At 42.3% G+C, this 20,806-nt stretch overlaps 1 protein-coding gene across 5 annotated transcripts in view; it reads right to left on the bottom strand.

Moving 5' to 3' along the window:
- ARVCF (ARVCF delta catenin family member) overlaps positions 1–19,989 on the bottom strand; it is a 236,648-nt gene extending 216,659 nt beyond the window's left edge. The window contains exons 1-3 of one of the 5 annotated variants that reach the window (XM_064675283.1): positions 19,783–19,989; positions 19,234–19,347; positions 4,581–4,647 (exon numbers count right to left, since the gene is read on the bottom strand). The gene's annotated coding sequence lies outside the window, so the exon portion shown is untranslated. Of the gene's footprint in view, positions 1–4,580; positions 4,648–10,554; positions 10,706–19,233; positions 19,465–19,782 lie in introns of those variants that run through there. The other 4 variants (XM_064675281.1, XM_064675280.1, XM_064675295.1 and 1 more) reach the window with 4 other exon arrangements.
- Positions 19,990–20,806: the final 817 nt, after the last annotated feature.

Here is a 20,806-nt window from a genome sequence, read left to right as displayed (position 1 = left end):
CTTCAGGTGAAGGAAGTGTTCCCTGAGCCATGAGGCAGAAAGCAAGGCACACACAATGGTGTATCACAGACTTCAGCTACAGGAGTCCACTTCATGCCAAGCTTACCCAGCAATTCAGTGGAATTCTGAGTCACACAGGGAAGTGCTTCTGCAGGACATTTTGCCAATAAACAGCTTACATGAGCCATACCTACACCCTACCAAAACCTGACTGGTTCAGTGATCAGTATTTCAGGAGTTCTGATGCTCCCTGAAGTGAATCATAGTTTGTTAAACCTGTTCAACCCATAAAACACTATTTGCAGCAATACAACCTATCTCTGTTAGTGCACAGGTACCTTCACAGTGAACTGGAGGAAAACAGCCCCAGCCTGCTGCCTGTCACCCCACTGCTGCAGAGGGCCAGGCTTGCTCCTCCTGCTGGGATCCTTGTTGGGAGGAGACCTGAACCCAGTGAGGAGCACCTTCCAACATCCCAGGGGCTGAGCATCCCCAGGAGCACCTTCCAACATCCCAGGGGCTGAGCATCCCCAGGAGCACCTTCCAACATCCCAGGGGCTGAGCATCCTCCCCAGGAGCACCTTCCAACATCCCAGGGGCTGAGCATCCTCCCCAGGAGCACCTTCCAACATCCCAGGGGCTGAGCATCCTCCCCAGGAGCACCTTCCAACATCCCAGGGGCTGAGCATCCTCCCCAGGAGCACCTTCCAACATCCCAGGGGCTGAGCATCCTCCCCAGGAGCACCTTCCAACATCCCAGGGGCTGAGCATCCTCCCCAGGAGCACCTTCCAACATCCCAGGGGCTGAGCATCCCCAGGAGCACCTTCCAACACACCCCAGGGGCTGAGCATCCCCAGGAGCACCTTCCAACATCCCAGGGGCTGAGCATCCCCAGGAGCACCTTCCAACATCCCAGGGGCTGAGCATCCCCAGGAGCACCTTCCAACATCCCAGGGGCTGAGCATCCCCAGGAGCACCTTCCAACATCCCAGGGGCTGAGCATCCCCAGGAGCACCTTCCAACATCCCGGCCTCACATGGGTGAGCTGAGGGAGCTCAGCTCTCCCACTGCCTGGACCATCATCAGCAGACCATGCCAGGTCCCAGGCAGCACCAGGGCAAGCTCCTCGTGCTCTCAAACAAGTAACCACTCTAAATCAGCAATCAAGGGATCCCAAATTTCCATCAGAAGCACAAGAAGTTAAATCTGTGCATACTGTATGTAAGAATCCAACATTCCTGTTTAAATCCATTCAACACCACCAAAGGCAGTACAATTGTGTGGATAACAAAGCCAAAACTAGGACTCATCAGCAATTCTGGAAGGCTTGCATGATCATTAACTGAAGACAATCATGTGGACGTAAATTCTCAGGCACACAACACAAAGTCAGACTTGGTTTGTAAACCATGTCATGCAGACACAATAGTGAACCTTCACATCCAAGATAAATAGACTTGGAGTCAGATAAACAGGATAAAAATAATTTCCAAGAGCTACATATGAAAAAATCCCTAATTAACATCTACGTATAACACAGCCTACCAGGAAGGGAAATTCCTTTCTAAAATTACTTAGCTCAGACTTGTTTGTGCTGCAAATGTTTATAAACCAAAATGCTATCCTCTGGTAATTTGAGTATTTGGGTCATATCTTGCGCTTCCTGGATGTGACAAAGAATCTTACATGCCCAAGTCTTAATTTAATAAACTTAACTACAGACAATGTTTTAGAAAAACAGCTTACTCACAAAAAATATCAAGCACATTAAGTAGGAGTTTGATTAAGCTACAGTAATCCATCAATTAAGATTAATTCATTGCTCTTGGTCATTCCAGAAAATATGGTAGAAACCCAAAATAAGCAGCCATTAATCTACAAGCAATGAATTAGGGAAAGAAAATTAATTACAAGAAAAAAAGGCGTTCAGAACAGCTAAAAAACTCCCCTTCTGGATGGCTCAGGTCTGAAATCTGGCAGCCTGGAGGAAGTTTCCAATCAAGTCAACAGCATTCTGTACATTACAGGCAAAACTGACCATTTAAATCACACAACCACAGTCCAGGAAATATCCATTCAGTGTGCATTTCTGAAAAGGCAGTTATTTTGAATGTTTTTCAAATCATTTCTGGGCAGCCCTGGGCTAGAAGCTTTTATGCCCAAATTGCTTATAACAACATCTTCCTAGAGAAGCTTAAAAAAACTCCATATGACAACTGCATAGCAAATACAGTATCTCACTTTTTGTAACGTTCACCTTTGTAAAAAATAACCTTTTCCTTAAATGACATCCATGAAAACTCCTCTAATAATATTTAATTAAGCTTTTGCTCAAAGTTGAGAACTAGTATAGCTTTGAAGCCTACATGTATTCAGGAGATGGTTTGATGCTTTCTCTCCAATCTCCAGTCCCTGTTTACACGACCAGTAGTATCTGCAGCAGCAGAATTTAGGCCATCTCTCCCACTACTCCAATAAATATTCATCCTGCAGCTCTCCCTGCCTTGTGGGAAGACAGTGTCTCTTCAGACCTACTCCTCCAGACAGTGGAATGAAACACACTGGATGATATAATCAAACAATTCTAGATAACCAATTTCCCTGGTGCAATGGCTTTCAAAGCTGCAGGTATTAAACCAAGCAATATGCTGGCACAACAAATGAATACAAGTGCCTTCTCCTGCTTAGAAAAGCCCTGCCTTCCACAAACAAGCAGTACAATAGTGACTTAGTTTTCACACAGCCCCAACTATGGCAGTCTATTGTGAGTGTTTCTGAAAGAAGAGGAAAAGTCCTCCCATTCACCCAGGATAATGTTACTGCCACTGAAAGCCACAGAAATGCTCCTGCTGATCTCGGGGGGAGTGAGAGCAGCTCCAAACGGCTCCAGCTTCGCAGATTTTCCACCCCGACGTCTACTGCACAAAAATGCAATTTTATTTCATCATTAAAAGCCACAAACCAATAACCAATCAAAATAAACCTAAAATTGCTTTCTAAGTGAGCAGTCTCAGCCAGTGAGTTGCACTCAAAGGAACCAGCCAGCATTCTTCAGGGCTGACAAGCCATAAATTGAAAGCACCATCATTCCGAAAATGTATGGCACTCCTGATGAAGGGTGACACAGCCTTTAAAAGGAGTAGAGAATACCTCACTTCTGAAATAAGGCATTGGTCTTAGACGTGAACTCTGTAAAAAAAGCCCTTTGGTAATGATGGCACAATGACTGGAGTTTCTTCAGTGGAGAAGGAACAGGAACATGTTCAAAGCTGTACATTCTTTTCCTTCACAAATAAGCTGCAGAATAACAACAGGTTGCTCATGTAATCCCCAAACAGCATCTCCTTGGATTTCCTGCTACCTTTTTTCCTAATTTTGAAAGACTAGTGAGGCTGTCTGGCAAGAGATAACACATCCTAGTTACTGTCATTTTATTCCCTTTCACCCCTACAATGATTTTCCTTTGCTCTAAATACTACAAATTTCACCCTAGGATGACTGTTAGAGAAGAAAATTCCCTAAGAAATCTCCCACCTCTTCTGCACTGCTTAGGATATTTGGAAGCAATAACTTTCAGTTCTGCTCATACTATGTAAACTGTACTCCATTCTTTCACCTAAAAATCTACTTTCTCTAAAACAAATTTAAAAGGAGACTAATAAAATAAATGAAAGCTTTTAAAAGTTTGAATTATTCAATCAGTTTTATTCATTTAACAAGTACAGCTGTCTTCTGGTTTTAGTCATTTAAGAGACCAGCTTTTTTTAATCATGTTCCTTTATCCCAATGTAAATGACTTTTCCTTGTGTAAGAAAACTTCTGTCTGATTAGTTCTGAGGAATGACTTCCCAAATGAGTGGAAGTCATACAAATTAATAAATTGCTTGGTCTTTGATTATGCTGACTGTACTGTTCTGCCAAGGGCCCTGCACTGAAAACAGGGAAGTTATGCTGGAGAAAGCCACTCATCCCACCACACAAGGAGGTAAATAATCACTGGATTTATAACCCATCTGCATTCCCAAGCCACAGATTTCTGCACAGAGAGCTCTGAGAACCACCCCAAGTGCAATGTCTGTCAGTCCAACTGAACACACACCCCAGGGGCTGAGCACAGGCAGCCAGGAGGGGGGCAGCCAGCTCACCTCTTGTCTGAAAGCCAGGCTGCAGCAGGACAAAACTTTCTGAAACGGCCCATTTACAAAGTTTTGGAAGCTTTATTATTAGTTACATTACATGCAGTTAATTATTCTACGTTTTCATTATACAGACATTGGTTTTTATATGGTGATTTGCTATTCCAAGCAGACTAATTCAAACTCTTGCATATTTTAGCCATACTCAGTTCAACAGTCCTCCTGTCTGAAAAAAAGGCACTGCAGGCTATTACTATAAAATGAATTTAGTCTTTCAGCACTTCATTGTTGGCTAAAGAATGACAACTGTGAGACTATCTAAGACAGTAAATAGCAGGACTGATTAAAAAAGGAACAATTTTGCTTTCTAGATTTCACAGACATGATCATGTGTAATAATGAAAGAAATACAAATATATGTAAGAAATTTTGGCAACTCTTACCACCCTTTCAGGCGAGTTGTTAGGCTCCTTTCCTTGTTCATAAAGCACAACTCAGTTATGGATACCCCTGGAAAACACAAGATACAGATCAAACTCTGAATAGTAATGCTGTAATTAGTGTGACTAATGGCTTGTTGACCTGAGCAATGGGGCAACTCTCTCAACACTTGCCAAACTGCACTGCTACCCCTAGTTCAAAACAGCAAGTCAAGACTTTCATCATTAAGAGTTCCTACTTCCCTCCCTCCCCCCCCAAAAAAAAAAAAAATCCAAGTTCATGGTAGAAATTTCCATCTGGTTTGAACACTCTAGTATGTGGAAGAGTTTCTACTAAAATCTCTGGGTCACAAAATTCAAAAATCATTTGGTTTAATTGTACAGTAACAAGATGCAAAACCAACCAAGATGTTTCTCCTTATTTTCTCTTTGCTTAAATATATTTTTACTTGAAGTTATAAGGAAACCAGAGCACTTTTCATATCAAGTTCACAGTAATAGGAAGTTTTAAATCTCAGGGAACACTGTCTTGGGCTACGTTCTGCCAAGTTTTAATCAACTTTTCTTTGGGTTTATTTTGACTCCCCAAACCATACATCTCCAACTGTTTCACCTGCCTTCCTTTCCAAACTAGAAATCCCCACAATTCCATGTGGACACTGCAGGTCACACCTTCAGCAGGGAACACCACGAGCCAGCAGTGCTGGGGTTACAGGAGAGAATAAACTGCACTCTGACCCTAAAATCCCCCCCTCTTGTAACCCATTGGACATTTGGCTACCCTATAAAAACCATCTATACTCCCTGGGAGCCCTCACCTCCCATGGTACATTTTATGTTTCATTCCATAATTTACAAGTTGTAAAGCAACACTATGTCATAACACAATAATTCTAATGACTTTAGGGTGACACTTGACGAAAATTCAGCTAATTAGTAAACAGGATGCTTTATTTATCTTCAACTCTTGTAAGTAAATGCTTTTAAGTCCTGCAGAACAAAGGAGAAATCTCATCACAACCATGAAACACACGAGCAAGTAGAGCACGTACACAGAAATCCAGTTTGTCACAAAATAAAACTCATTAGAAGGGTCATGTTGTTCCAGAAGCAGCACTGAGGGAGATGGTAAAATCATAAGAAATGTGTTGAATCGGTACAAATCCAACCTCAGGCAAGAATTTTCCTCAAAAGTTTCATTTTTACTAACAATTCAGACCTTGCCTGATGAGCAGTTCAACCCAGAGGTCAGAAGCAAAGTCTTGTCAGTGCCTGCCCTTTTAAAAACTTTGCCAAAGAATAAAAGGAACACACAATTTCCTCTAACCAAAAAGAAATGCAAACAGTTATGACAATCAGAAATAACATTAAACAGACATCAGCAGGGTAATACCACATATTAAAAAATGCCACTAGTATCAAGTTTAACACTGCAAGAAATCCTATACAGTCCTTCTAAAGTTATTTTTAATTAAATATGGCAATTCCATGTGAGCCATTTTAAAAGCCTCTACTCTTCAAAAAACGTGGAAAATTATGGCCTATTTTAAATAAATAATCAGTGAGTTTCTTTATGATGACAAAAAAAATGTAAGTTGGCAGCAAGCTGATTTAATTTATGTTTTCAATGTAAACCACAGTATAATTTGAGCTACAAATCTGGATACTCTGCTATCTGTACATGCCTGTAAGACCTAGGAAGAGTGCAGGAAGAAATCATAATTATTTAGAACTCAAATTTACGAATGTTATTAACTTCTTTTATGAACAACATCACTCAAAAAGTATGTTTGATATTCTGGTAATTTCACTTGATTAAAAATTAATCTCTTTTCAGCATCTGAAGACGCTCGTGGGAAGAGAATTTCCAGTGTGTGACCAAACATGCACTGCAAAGAGATCAGAGCAGTGCAAGTCTTGATGAGAACCACCACACACCATTAAAGAAATCCCTGACTTTTTGCAATGTTGTATTCCTAAAATCACAGGGGGGATGGATGTAACATGATTTCGGGTATCTTTGCACAGCACAGATGATTAAACATTAGGTAAGTCAAGCAGCAAATCAAGAGAACAAGCTTTGCAGCCTTCACTCATAACCTTGCTCAAGAAGTTTAGTCTGCCAAGCTCCAGGTCCCCAAAGGTCTGAGCTTCTCAGGAACCAAGCCAACCTTGAAACTGCAGCAGCTGTACAAGTGGAGCTGTATTCTGGACTCAACAAATAAGCATCATGGCTTAACACACAACAGTGAGCAGAGAAGAAATGATGGAAGAAGTCTCTGCCATGAGCTTGAACAAAGTTCTCTGTGCCAGAACAGCTGGCACTAACAAGTCTGTGTTCTCAGTGACTGCAGGCAGGACCAGCAGAATAAGTCCCCTACAAATATTCAGCAGACCCACCACATTAGCAGCTCCAAACATAGCAAAGGGTGAAGGTCTCCTAAAGAGCAGCTCTCAGCATCGTGCAGCCAATTCTGACTGGAACCTTGTGCTGAACCAATGCCAGCTGACAAGGGCACGACCTTCTATTGATGCTGAAAACGATGACTTGGTTCAAAAATTGTTTCGTTTTGCTGCCACAGATTGAACAGCTCAGGTTTTGCCCCCATGAGATGAGTACAACATGCTCATTAGGTAACCTGCTTCCACAGAGACAGGATTTCAGACAAAGGCTAAGCACCTTTATTTTAACATCACTAATATGCCTTCAAGGTGCCTTAATGCAGCCCAGCTGCAGAGGGAGCAGAGCTCTCCCAGTGCCACCACTGTGCCCAGCACACATCCTCCACAGGAACACTGGTGGAAGTTACAGGTAACATTAAATATGTCAGCAAAAAGCACTGAGCAGAAATACAGCTCCAGACACCATCACAGCAATCCTGAGGCTCTCCGAAAATGTGCACAAATAGAAGGAAATAATTTTCGCTTTGTTTATCCACTCTAACAGGCAAGACAATTATGAATTATTATAACAACTTCTTTCAGCTTGTCCAAAATATTTACTGCCCATTGTTTTCATCTTCCTAGTTACAGACATGCCAATGTCAGACAGTATCTGTTATAATCAACTTGGATTTACTATTCCTACCATCTGTCTTAACTCTAACCAATAAAGAAATACTGAACAAAGAAGGGGATGAGAGGAAGAGAATCAGAATGCCACAAAGATAAGCAGGCAGATATTTGAATGCAAGAACTCTAGAGGCCAAAATGTTCCAGCTGAGCCAACCATGGTTTCCTGCTGCTCTTACCAACATGGTACTGCAGAAAATAATTGCAAATATTACTCACAAAGTACAAAACAGAAACAAACAAGATAACAGAAGAAACATGTATCTACTTTCAAAGCTCATTAGCAGATGATATCCAATATAATTCAATATGCTTTGAAGCCACTTGTATAAAGTGACAGTGGAAGTGCTTAAATTTAAATAAAGCACTTAAAATTCTTTATTTCGCTAAAGGCAGAAGTTTGACCTCAAATGTTCATTTAAATAAATAGAACCAAGTTGATTAAAAAACAAAAACTAGTCTCATAAATGCAGCTGAGGGTTGAGATTGGAAATACTGGAGATAATCTGGCACAAGTCCCCTGCTCAAAGCAGAGTCAACTTGAACAAGTTACTCAAGATTTTTTTTTTTCCAGTCAGGCTTTGAAAATCTCCAGGAATGTAACCTCCACAATCTCTGGCCAACTTGCTCCAGTTCACCCTTAAGAGTAAATTTTTTCTCAGGTTTTGAGTGAAATAAGACTTCCCCACTCTGGACCCACCAGCACCCGAGGCTGTGCTGCCTGTTGTGTATTCCTGAGCAGTGCAAGCTGCTCAAACCCACGAGCCCCAAAAAGGACAATGAGATGTATAACCATGAAATCTACTGCCCGTGCCTGCATGCATTAGTAATCACCAGCATGGCCTCTGGGCCCAATAATGCAGAGCTGCATTCCTTCATCTTCCAGTGACTGCTGAAATCCCCCAGTCACACAAGGACACACAAAACAAGAATACATTTTTTCACTCCTGGGCGTTACACCGACTTTAAATCAGTTGGGTTTTGTCTTGTTACTGTACATCCTCAATAGGTTTGTTTCAATTTCACAGGATCAAGGATATTTTAAATAATTAGTTTCTCAGAAAATTCACTATTAACACTCCTTGCCTCACATACTATGTGCACAAACCCGTGAGGTGGACCTGGCAGGAACTTGTATGAACTCAATGCTCTTGAGATTTCCATCAGAAACCAGTCACTTGATTTCATAGGAAATGACAAGAATGCACAAGCATATTTTTTGTTCTCTGTTACAGAAGTCTCAAGTGACATTTGCTGTAAGAAGGACAATGTTAATGGCCACTGAAATGTCAAAGGTTTCCCAAGGAAAAGTCAATCCTGGTCATGCTTCCCCCTTAAAACATGGGAGTAATTCAGGTGTATCGAGTCAAACTACACCCGTGTCAGGAAGAGGGAAACAATCACCAGGCATTAATCTCTGGTACTAAAACTGTGCAACTGGTATTTTTGTGGATAATTCCTTTCTGGTTTTTATATTCTGTAGAAGAAGATGCCTTGAGGGATTTCTTCTCCCCAACAGAATTTTCCAACTTGCTGTTTCATATCAGTGCAGCTACTGAAGTAACTTATTTTAGAGTACAAGTCTGATAATTAAGTCAGCCTATTTCAGGGTCTTCCCCCTCCCCCAGGCTTCTTCATTACAGCTATTTTCACTCTGGACTCTCCACACACTGCGTGCACCTGTAATCTCTATCTACATTGTATTAGTAGGATCCTCCTAATTAGATTTAATTTCTTCAAGTGAGGAAAAAAAGTGACATGCTAAGCCTGCCAGTTCTTTGAAGAATGTCCTAGAAGGTCAAATGGTGTCTAGAAGGGCTTTGTGATCCCTTTGACACAACTGAGATAAGGTTGGTCAACATTTCAGATGCCTTCAGTAATGAAAAGCAAAGTAACTGGTATTGATTCCCTTCACATCAATCTCAAAGTGGTAAACAAAATAATTATATCCTCTGTATAGCAGTCTCATGGGTACATGCAGATACTTAATAGATTACAGACAGAAGAAAGCTCATTTAAATCACACATGATGTAAAATTCTAGTTTTCTTAATTGAGCTACTATGTAGACACTAAAGTTTCCAAAATCCCCATATCCCTTATCCTGACAAATTCAACCAAAATCAGAAACTCTCTGAAGATGAGCACAGTACTCTTCCTACAGATTACAGCTCCATAGTTCTGTCTAATTCTGAATCAACAGCTCTGTTCTTTAACAGAAATACCTGCAATACTGTTTTGAAGCTTTTATAACTCTAAAATATGTTGGTTTAATTCTTCAAAGCAAAAATTATTTAAAAGAATTAAAAACTCGCTCCTGTGTGAGACCAGCTGCATTCCCCTAGACTTCAGCTTCTTTTCCCATTAAATAGTTCTGTTTATCCTGTAATTCTTATTAGACTTTTCCCTCCTTTTGGGGCATCATGACAAACTACAGCCCAATTACTGTAAGTAATAAAGGGCTAATAATGGAGGGCTCTGAGGGTCTGGTTCTGGTGGAAGCACACAGAACAACCCTCCCCACACTGAATCTCTGGCAGCCTCCTCTCCCCAACTGCATCACTGCGACAGACACATCTGCATTTGGCACCTGGTTAGTTCTCTCAGCCCCAGGATCTGGAGCCAATTTGTTTGGCTAAACACTGCACCTGCAAAATGCAGCAGTATTTGCTCATTAGGGCACAGGTAGTAAGCCTGTAGCACAAAAAACAAAGCAAAGAAAAAGCCAACACCTTGTCTTATTTATGGTTAAAATGCCTAACACCAATTATCGCAGTTCTCTCGGCCCAACTGAGTGTTTTCTCAAGGTAATACTACAGAGAAAGGTTGCTGAATTTTAACAAGAGTCACTGCAGTTATTGAAATATTGATACATAAAATGAGGTAACAAATTACAGAATCTGTACCTTTGGTTTCCATAAAAAGGAGATTTCTTAGTATTGTTCCCCTGCCTTGGATGTATCTTTCACAAATTTTATAACATTCAACTTGTGAAACTTCCAAGTTCTTCCTATTCCTTTGTGGCACAGAGAAAAAGCTCCTACTTATTTTCTATATTCAGATGGACAATGCAAAGCAAATTCCTCATTCAGGACACAAAGAGTTAATCTGAGAGAAAAGGAGAAAATACAAGGTCAAAACAATATGGGAAAGGAAAACATCTCGTAGGACAGGGTCTAAGACAGTTCTACTGGCCAGTGTTAAGGTTACCAACATCACTACCCTCCTACAGAGAGGGAAATGAGAAGAATTTGCTAAATATAGCTAGAACTGTTTGGAAGGATGCCTATCCTTATTTGTGCATTCATCTGTTTAATTGTGGGCAATATAGTCCACTAGACAGCCTGAGGCAAGTGTGCGTGTTCAATATCCCCTGAATTATACAATTTCAACTGCAGATTGGACTTAATTACAGAGTTTACAGTAGTATAAATGAAAACTTTGTATTCTGAAATTCAAGCTTGGGAATGTACTAAATGCCTTCAAGACTGTGTGCAGTTTTAAACAAGAATGGTGAGAAAGGCCACAGAATTCTTGTGTTTGCTGTATGACCTCAAATCCAAATGTATACAAATATAATTTATATGCATTATCTCCTGATCATTTAAATGTAAATGCTTGCCTTTGCATTGTGAAGAGACTAACCTTCATACAATCAATAATATTTTGAATTTATGTTCATTTTCTATTTAAAAAACACTAACAAGAACTTTGTTATTGGGCTGTATATAACTAGGTAAGTTACATCAGCTCTTCCTGGAGAGGAAAGTGAATATAACAAACTTCAGTTCTGTTTAATATTAGGTCTTCAGCACCTTAAAAATTAAAGTTCTTGAAATTCAGAATTATCATTCTGCTTCTCTGCTTCAAAACAGTGGCAAGTGGTTTGTGGCACCATAACTGAAAGGAGGGGGTTATTTCCTTGAACAGACAGATGAGTATGGGCTGGGACTCAGAAATCACCCTCAGCACAGTAAATAGGCTGCAAAAGCTGAAGGCTGTTTGTCATCTACAAGAACACACCACAGTGAAACATCAGTAAAAAACTGTGGCAACCTATGAAGGCCTGGAACTTATGGATTATACAATTCCATCGTCACAGCACATTAAAAGCAGCATCTTCCCTGCACCTCTGAAATCCTGCCTCAGGAGAGGGAACTCCGGGTCTGCCTCCCATTATCTGCCAGCCTGCAGTAAGGAAGTGCCTTGGTCCGGAATCAGAACCCACAGGAATTCAGCAAGTGCTATTTCTGCTTGTAGTAAAATCTTCAATATGTAATTTACATCTTGATATGTCATCATTTCTTGGTATTTAACTTAGTAACAGCTTCTCTAAAGCAGAGATTTTATTACATAAATTATGGAAGCAGCAGCCTGGGTATAGTGCAGACAGCATAAATTTCTGAATCAATACAAAATATGTCCCTGGCAGTAGTTGTTATTCTATGCAGGTGTGTTATTGATTACAGCCATAATGGTCTCACTTTAGCTGCCATCAATAACTCACTACTTGTATTGTCACACTGAATTAAAAAAGAACCAGTCTAAAAATATGAGAAGTTATACCAGCATGGCATGACCCAGCCTGTGGTGCAAAGAAGCAGAACACTGCCAGTTTAACTCAGAATTCATGTTTGCAACTTCACCTGACATTACATTGATAAAATAAAGGCAAATGTGATATTTATTCAGGCAGAAGAATATATGTTCTTAAACGTTCTGGAAAACTCTTAAATTTATGGCTACTGCATACAATAAAACTGTTTTCAATACCTTGGGACCATTATTAGGATACAGGTTATTGACATTTATTGATCAACATGGCTGAAGTTCCCTTGCATCAGATTAAGAATCGCAGAAGGAATGTTAGATTATTTCATTTTTTAAACAGAGTTCGTTTATAAAACAAAACTTGACAGCAATATACAACAGTAACACACAACAGCAGAATGCTAACCACAAGCCAAATGTTTGTGGAGTATCAAAAAGTTAAATATAGATAAAAGGTATTACCACAATTGTATGAAAGACTCTTAATATATAGTACAATGGGCATTTTTCTTTTAAATATTTCAGATTAGATACACAGCAAAAGAACACTCATTTTCACTGGCCTATCAAAATGCAGAAACAGACACAGACACGAGAAATAGAAGACTTATACTTCCAGTAATCTGATCTTTGTGCCACTTTAACCTTCTACAGAAGACTACCAAAATATTAAGATTATACATCAAAGATCAAAATAATAATAAAAGTGTCTACACCAATACTTTGTGTTCTGTACACATATAAGTAACACTGCTCATAGAAAATCTACACCATTTTAAAGGAGCACTGGTTTTGTGAGACACTTCCACTGCATTTCCTATGTACCTGCTCTGGACTCCAGAGGGATTCTCCTTGCCAAGCCAACTAAAACACCTACCACCCTAAGGCATGCTCATGCCCACCTTCTCTCCATATGCACTCTGGGTATAAGGCTTCCCTCTCCTTCCCAAAAAACAGCCAAGAAACTCTTGCAGCAGCAAGCTTATGGATTGCAGCAGACTGCCATGATGGCAACACCCATCACAGGCAACTCAACCAACAGCAACAGAACTCTCTGGAAGATCTGACAACTTCACCAAGTGACCAAAGTTATTTTTCCCCCTTCAACCTCATACAACGAACTTCACAGGTGAAGGGCACAAACAGCTGTCTATAAAGAAAACTCAACCCATCAATGAGCAAGTTCTCCAGAGTGCTGATGTACAAATAACATGAACAATCATCACACTGTCTCACCTCCAGCACCTGGCCTGCATGTCCCATTCCAGAAGCCAGTCCCCAGACACTCCCTCAGGTGGTGCTCAGCAGAGACAGAGGCTCCCTCAAAGTGCCAGATAAAACACTGGATTCCCCCTCACTGACCGAAGCAGCCTCCAGGAGTCCATCTCCATGCACTGCTCTTATCTGCAGCCAGAAGGGTCTGCCCTTCCTAACTCAGGCACCCACTGATGTGCTGATGTTATTGTAGCTACCCCAGCTCCAGTGTCACATCTCATTCTCCTTCCCCAACACAGACCACACTTTATCAACCATATTTGAAGCAATTCTGCAGTTTGCTTTCCTCTGGGGAACCTCTGCAAGCTTTGCTACTCTGCACACTGTTAAAACAATTATTATTTTTCCATTTAAGACCCACAAAGAAAAGCCTACCCAATATCACCATATACATTCAGCTCTCATCAGGCTGTGAATCCAGTAGCCATGGACACTGTTGATTAGTCAAACACTGCATTACAGTTTCTTAGCCACAGCATAAACCAGTCAAACTCTGTGCCATCACTTCTGTCACCGTTCTGAATGGTAGTTACTTAAAATTTTATCACGACATAAATTAAATAGGGAACTGTTTTCTGTAATGAGAGAGTTCTATGGAGGAATTCCAACTCATGGGTAGAACTTATACCACTAGAGCAGATGAAGAACATGCAATTAAATTACTGGAAACACTAATGCTATTTTCACTAACTGAATTGATCTACATCCATTGCAATAAACAAAACACTCTCACATCAACAAGTTAAGGTGCCCTTTTTCTCAAAAAAAAAACCCCATGATAATTTCTTTTATTATATTAAGAGAATAACCAAACTTAGAAAAGAGGCATATGTGATACACAAAGCCCAGATCCTGTAACACTGTTTTTTTGCTGGCTAGCACTCCAAATTAAACTACAGCTCGCACCTTAAAGTCAGTCAGCACCACTGCACCTCTAAGAATTCTTACAGGAATTACTCCATTAGATAAGTAGAACGATTTCCAATTAAGAATGCACATCCTGATGTCAATCCCCTGAGAAGCCCACTTTCAAGGATAACTGTGCAAAGAAAGCACTGATGCCTAATTCTAAAATCCCAAATTATTAAATTCTCAAAGAAATAAGGAAAATAATGAGTATTTTTCATTTACCATAACTACACAATGTCAGGACTTGCCCCAAAGTGATTTACTCACTTCTTCCCTCTCCCTTGCTTGCAGTGTTTAAGCTGTAACTCTTCAGTGATGCATTTCAGAAGAAACACTTCACAACTCTTAAATAATCCATAAGGAGCTAAACAGTAGCTGTTCTGGAGGACAAAGGCCTGGTGGTGGTAAGGCACTAGACTTCAACCTTCCAGTGGTTTATAACAACCACAACAAGGCGAACAAAATAAATAATACAATGAAACTGGGAAAGATACCTTGACATTGTCCTTTCAACCTCCAGCCCACCTGAGATGTCATGTAAGCACTGAAGCAGCAGAGAGATGCTGCTGCTTAGATAGCAAAATCTCCCTTTCTCCCTGACCTCCAAATCAGAAGCTAACAGATCAGAGGTGCACTGGTGTATATCCCCACGGTATCTCATGGAAACCCTGGTGCAGCTTCTGAACCAAAATGCATGTGCTCGAGATGCACAAAAAACACAACTATAAATAACACCAGCTGAAGCATGCACAGAAGATTCTGACAACCCAGTCAAGGACCTTATGGAACAGAATTCCCAAATTGTCTAAGAAAGCCATCATATCTGAAGAGATGAAACACACTGCATGGAGCTGAGAAACAGAAAGGTCTTCCCTGGGCAATGTCAACTGCAGAGTGAGGCAGAACAGCACAACCCTGCCCATGTGTTCTTAATGCACTTCACTGCCCTGCAATATTGCCACCAGCTGTATTCCCACCACACAATGCTGGCTGAGAATTACTTTCTTGGGCCACTCAGGCTGGAATCTGTGATCTCAATATTACAATTTTGCTCTTTCTAAATGTACTCTATAGTCAGAAATCACTTGTCTCATGGTAATTGGTATCAGCTGATTACAGAGGATTAACACTTGCACAATCAGACAAAGATATCCTTCACAAAGAGTTTTTTGGAGACAGAACTGCATATACTCAGGCTCATAGGTTTTCCACAGCGTACTTTTTGCTAACAAACATTGTACATCTCGTGCAAAATGTGTACAATTGAGAAAACACAGATTTAGGTATCAACACAAGTACCCACTGATCAGTTTTTTTCCAGGGTAACTCCTCAGAGGGCCTGATTTTGAAAGATATGGTCAGGCAGATCCCTTGACTTCACTGTGGCCAGCTTCTTGTAACCAACTCCAGCTGGTTCTTACTTGGCTGGAACCAGTAACATTTCCACCAGTTTTATCTAGATTGGACAAAAACCATACACCTACAAAGCAAAGGTAAGGACATAAACACAGTATCAACTTTTACAGAATTGGATGAATTACCACTTTAAAAAAAAAAACCAAACCACATCAATAAAGCCAATCACTTCAGGGGGTATAACAGTGCCTTAGTTAAGATCCACTATTTCCAGAAAGAAGCACTTGTTCCAACAGTGGCAACAGTAATGACAACTACTGTAAGAAAATATATGAGGAGTGACTAGATGTGAGCTTCATTAACTAAACTGTTCTCTACAAGAGACTAAAATACTTAAAAATGCCACCCATATATACATTCCTATTGGGTCTCTCGCACATTTTTTTTTATCCCCGTGATTAATTGATATTTCAACACAGGCATTTATTTTGGTGGGTCAAAATGTCGGACTACCCTGAAACACAGTGGCAATTGATGACTCTAAAACATTATTTTGTTTGATCAATGTGTATAAACTAATGAGTCATAGATGCTGTCCAGTTACTACTCAATGATTAGCCATTTACAGACCACACACCAAATGCTACTTCTTGAAAATGTGACTGCCAGACGGTTGATTGTCAGGCTTTCAAAAGATTGGACATTACTAAATTGAGCTGTCTGTTCTCAGAATGTTGCACAAAACCAGCTACAAAAAGAACTGGTCTCTCTAGAATTAGTTATTTGTCTTACATACTATGCAACACAAACGGACCCAAGCTAATGAAGAAGATGCAGACCTTCAGAACCTCAGCAGACAGCACCAGATGCAGCTGTACAGATTGCTTTGGACTGCCTCAGAAATGGAGAAACAAGGAACAAAACACTTGCACAGCAGTTTTTTTGTTTGGGTTTTACATGAGCTATCTGAATGAAATGAAACCCAGTTCATTAGGTAAGCTGGTTGCTATTTTTCCAGATGCTCAGGTGGCTAACCACCTCGCTCCAGCACACAGGCAGACCACAGCCTACCTGCAATTTAAGAGACTACTTCAAGACCTCCCTGTTCTTACTTTAATGCTTAAACACTGATGATATTGCTAATGCCCTTTCCCGAAGAGAATGTGCTTGTCAAGTTACATGTACACTCTGAATGTCTTGCATTATGGAAAGCATACTTTTTCAAAAAAATGAGGGTCTTAATCTTAACAGAAGTCTCACTGCTAATTCCCAAGTGACACACGTTAAAAGTCTGAATAAGGTAACTGCATGCAACACATCTTAAATTCCTTCCCTATTCATAGTGCTGTAACCCTAGAGTTGGCCCTTTCCTCCTTATTCTGTAGGAGCAGACAAGAAAGTAAAAAATTTGACCTAAACTCTCTGATTTGAAGATTACTGTGATGGCCACAGAATACCCTCACAAGATATGCCATACTCTGGTTAAACTGGAAAGACACAAGCTAAATGTAATCTCACACTTAGCTGCTACAGCATTTGTTTACAGTGTTTGTGTCAATGATTTATACTCACACAATAAAATATTAAGAGCAACAAACCATAAACCTGGCAGCTCAAGAACTCTAACAGGTTTTCCTTGCAGTCTATCAATTCTGACACTACCCAAGATCCACCAGAAGCACTGCAGAAATAACGTGTTGCATTACATAAAATCAAATACAGAAGCTTAGTTTTATATAACTGTAATATGCATACATATGGTCTTCAGGACAAGATATCTTCTCTAAACTGCAGTTCATACAAAATTCCAAGTATAAGCAAAAGATAGCAATTTTGCCATTTCTAATGCAGTATCTTAAACTCAATATAATGGCAATCTCTCTCTATTTGTAGCTCTCACTGATTCTTCCAGTATTAAAGACTTGCTGAAACTGAAATCCATTGCAGATTTTGAATTAATAAGTAAATGTCAAAGAAGACACTAGTTTTCATCTATTTTAGCCAAATAGTAGGTCAAAACTATGATCACATTAATTCAGTTATTTTTCTTGACAGCAACTATGGCATAAAAATAAAATCAAAGTCAACTTTGTAAAGATCATCAATGTCAAATAAAATACATTCTGTGCATCTCTGAACAATACAGGAGGATAAATCATGCAGTGAAACTATGCAGGCAAACTATTGTTCTTCCAAACCTTGCCTTCCCAGAACATTCCTTTAGCCAAGCAATGGGAAGATAAACCCATTTGCCTAATGGAGCATATAATTTAAATATTTCAGACAAGCATTTACAGAGATATTGCTTAAAATAGATTTCACAGCCATCCATCCAAATCTATCGTATGATGAAACTCCAGCATAGTTCACAACTTATTTTTTCTATACCAACTCTAAACTCTCCAGCCCCTGCAGGTACTTTAGTCACCAGGCATACTCTGTATTACTTTATTACAATCTTTTTTCCATAGTAAATTTAATATGAAGCTGCAATTTTCCTCTTTGGCAGTGCCTTGCAACATTTCTAAACCCACTAAAATTTCAGATTTTACTACTGCACCATGCAGTCCTGCACAATTCTGTCAACAAAATACACTGGAATTTATGGAACCTTAAAGGGATAGTGTACTTCATACAGACTGCAGTATTCCATCCACAGGAAGATGCAATCAGCCAATGTCAATAATTCTGTCATTTAGAGTCATAGTTTTTTACCATAAAACATTCCCATTAATACAAAACAGTAGGGTTGGGTTTTCCCCCCAAACTTCTATCTAGGCTTTAAGCTATTAATATGATAACAGGTCTTCACTTGATAAAAAAATCTGCTTATGCTTTTTTCTTTCAACACGCTATGAATCGCATTTTGTATTGTGACCTACCTAAAGCACAACAGTAGCTCCTAACAAGCAAAGTGCATGCTAACAAGAATTCCCCCTTCCACATACACAAACAAGTACCTACATGAAAAAAACAGAGAAAGGGAAAAAGACAGTCTTTACTATTTATGTACTAGGAGTGAGCATTTCAAAGATTTGATCAACTTCCACAAACGTCAGATTTCAATCGTGTACCTCAATACTGCAGCAAAAGCGAAAAGTAAAAAATAACCCCAACTTGGGCTTTTAAGTCTGTAATGGATTTCACCCGTGTGAAAAAAGCAGGTTAGTTTTGTCTGGTCTTTGCTACAGAGTCATCTCCTATGCACGCCACAAATAACCTGAGCGATGACTTCCCTGCAGGACAAGAGCTGCCCATCATATTGCAGGATTATCACAATGTTGGTTTGTTTAGGGGTTGCCCGTGTGTGTGCGGCTTGCGTATGTAATTCAGGCATTCGCTCACATCAACTCCTCGTTGCGTATCTCACAATAAACTGATGGACGCTGCTGAACCTGAACCACCAACCTTTAGCGAACAAAGAAGTCTAAGCCCGCAACCGTGATGCAAAATCACCCCAAAACCTACTACTACAGCCTGCAAGAGCCCCTCACCGAAAATAGCTCGGCAAGCTCATTCATTCTTCCCGACCCAGCGATCCGCTCACCATCTCCTCCGTCTTCTCTTATCTCTCTGCCCTCCGCTTATTTTCCTCGCTGCTGCTGCTGCTGGATTCAAGGAGGCGGTGTACCAAAAAAAAAATTAAAAAAAAATAAAAAGGGGGAAAAAAAGGCCAAGTGTTCCCTACAGCAGCGGGCAGCCGCTGGCCAGCAGGTCAGCCCCGGCGCTGTGTCAGCCCCGGCGGTATACCAGCCCCGGCGGTATGCCAGCCCCGGCGCTCCGCTCCCAGCGCGGGGCCGCTCCCGCCGCTCCGCCCGCCCCCCGCGCGGTCCCCGGGAGAGCGCCCGGGCTGCACCAGCTCCTCCCGCCCGCTCACCGCCGGCACCGCCGAGGAGTCGCAGCCGGGCTGATTTTCCCCTCCCACCTCCACATTCCTATTTACAAAGGGTATCCAAGACCATCTTTATCCAACGGGGGGCTGGGGGGGGGCAGTTGAGGGAGGGGGAGGTGGAAGCGATCATTAACCCTTTTCTTGCGTTTACCTTTTGCTACTGGGATTTTTTTGCTCCGGTTTTGGAGCGCACGGGGGAATCCCCCTTTCTCTACAGAGCACATGGACTCGCTGCCATCGGGCCCCGCCGGGTCCGCGCTCCCGCAGCGCGGCTTGGCCGCTCGCCACCCCTGGAGCAGCACAGCCCTCCCCTAGAAAAGGTCCAAGGGCAGGGCCGAAAAACGCACGCCCTCCCTGAACCACCGCTGGGGAACCAAGGGGAGAGGAGCCACAGCCCGGGCAGGCCGTGAGGGCAGGGCCCGCCCAACTCCGGGGTTTTTAAGCGGGGCGCTCGCGCTGCCCAGCGCTCACACCTGGGGGAGCGGCGCAGCCCGCGCGCCCCGCCCGCCCCCGCGCGCCAACCGGCCCCGCCAATTCCCCATTGGCCGCTCGGCCGCGCTCGCGCCCGGCAACCGCAGCCCCATTGGTGCGGCCCCGCCCCCGCCGCCGCGCCATTGGCCGGCGGGGCTGTCCGTCAGGGAGCCGGGCGGCCCCGCCCCTCGGCGGGCGGGAGAGCGGCCGCGGCGCCGCGCGGGAGCGGGGCCGGGGTGGGCACGGGGCATCGCGGGGCCGGGGTGGGCACGGGGCATCGCGGGGCCGGGGCTCGGCCCTGCCCTCACGGCACAGCCGGGCTCGGGACACGGCCCGGCCCTCGGGGCGCTGTCGCTGCGCGCTCGGCAGGAGCGGCAGGGACCATTGTGTCACCTCCCGGGATGGGTGCGCGCTCCCGCCCTGCCGGCCCGCAGCGCTGAGCCCCGCGCCGCGCAGCGCTTCGAGGGGTCTCTGCGCTCGGGGAACTCGCCGGTGCCTCGCCCAGCTGCCCGCGGGGGATCCGGGCCCAGCTGGTGTCCCAAGGGCTGTGGCAGCGGGCCCGCCTGGTGCACCGCAGCCAGGGGATGCTGGCACGCGATCTGCGTGGGTTTGTCCAACCTGACCTCGCCGTTTGCAGTGGTCTGTGCAATGCGGCCGTCGCCTTCTCTTTGATAACCTAAATGCCTTGAGCCTTCCATGCCCTT

The sequence above is a fragment of the Pseudopipra pipra genome, chromosome 18, assembly GCF_036250125.1.
Source record: "Pseudopipra pipra isolate bDixPip1 chromosome 18, bDixPip1.hap1, whole genome shotgun sequence".
NCBI lineage: Eukaryota > Metazoa > Chordata > Aves > Passeriformes > Pipridae > Pseudopipra > Pseudopipra pipra.
The sequence above is the reverse complement of the archived record's forward strand: the minus strand, read 5'-3'. Positions and strand labels throughout refer to the sequence as shown.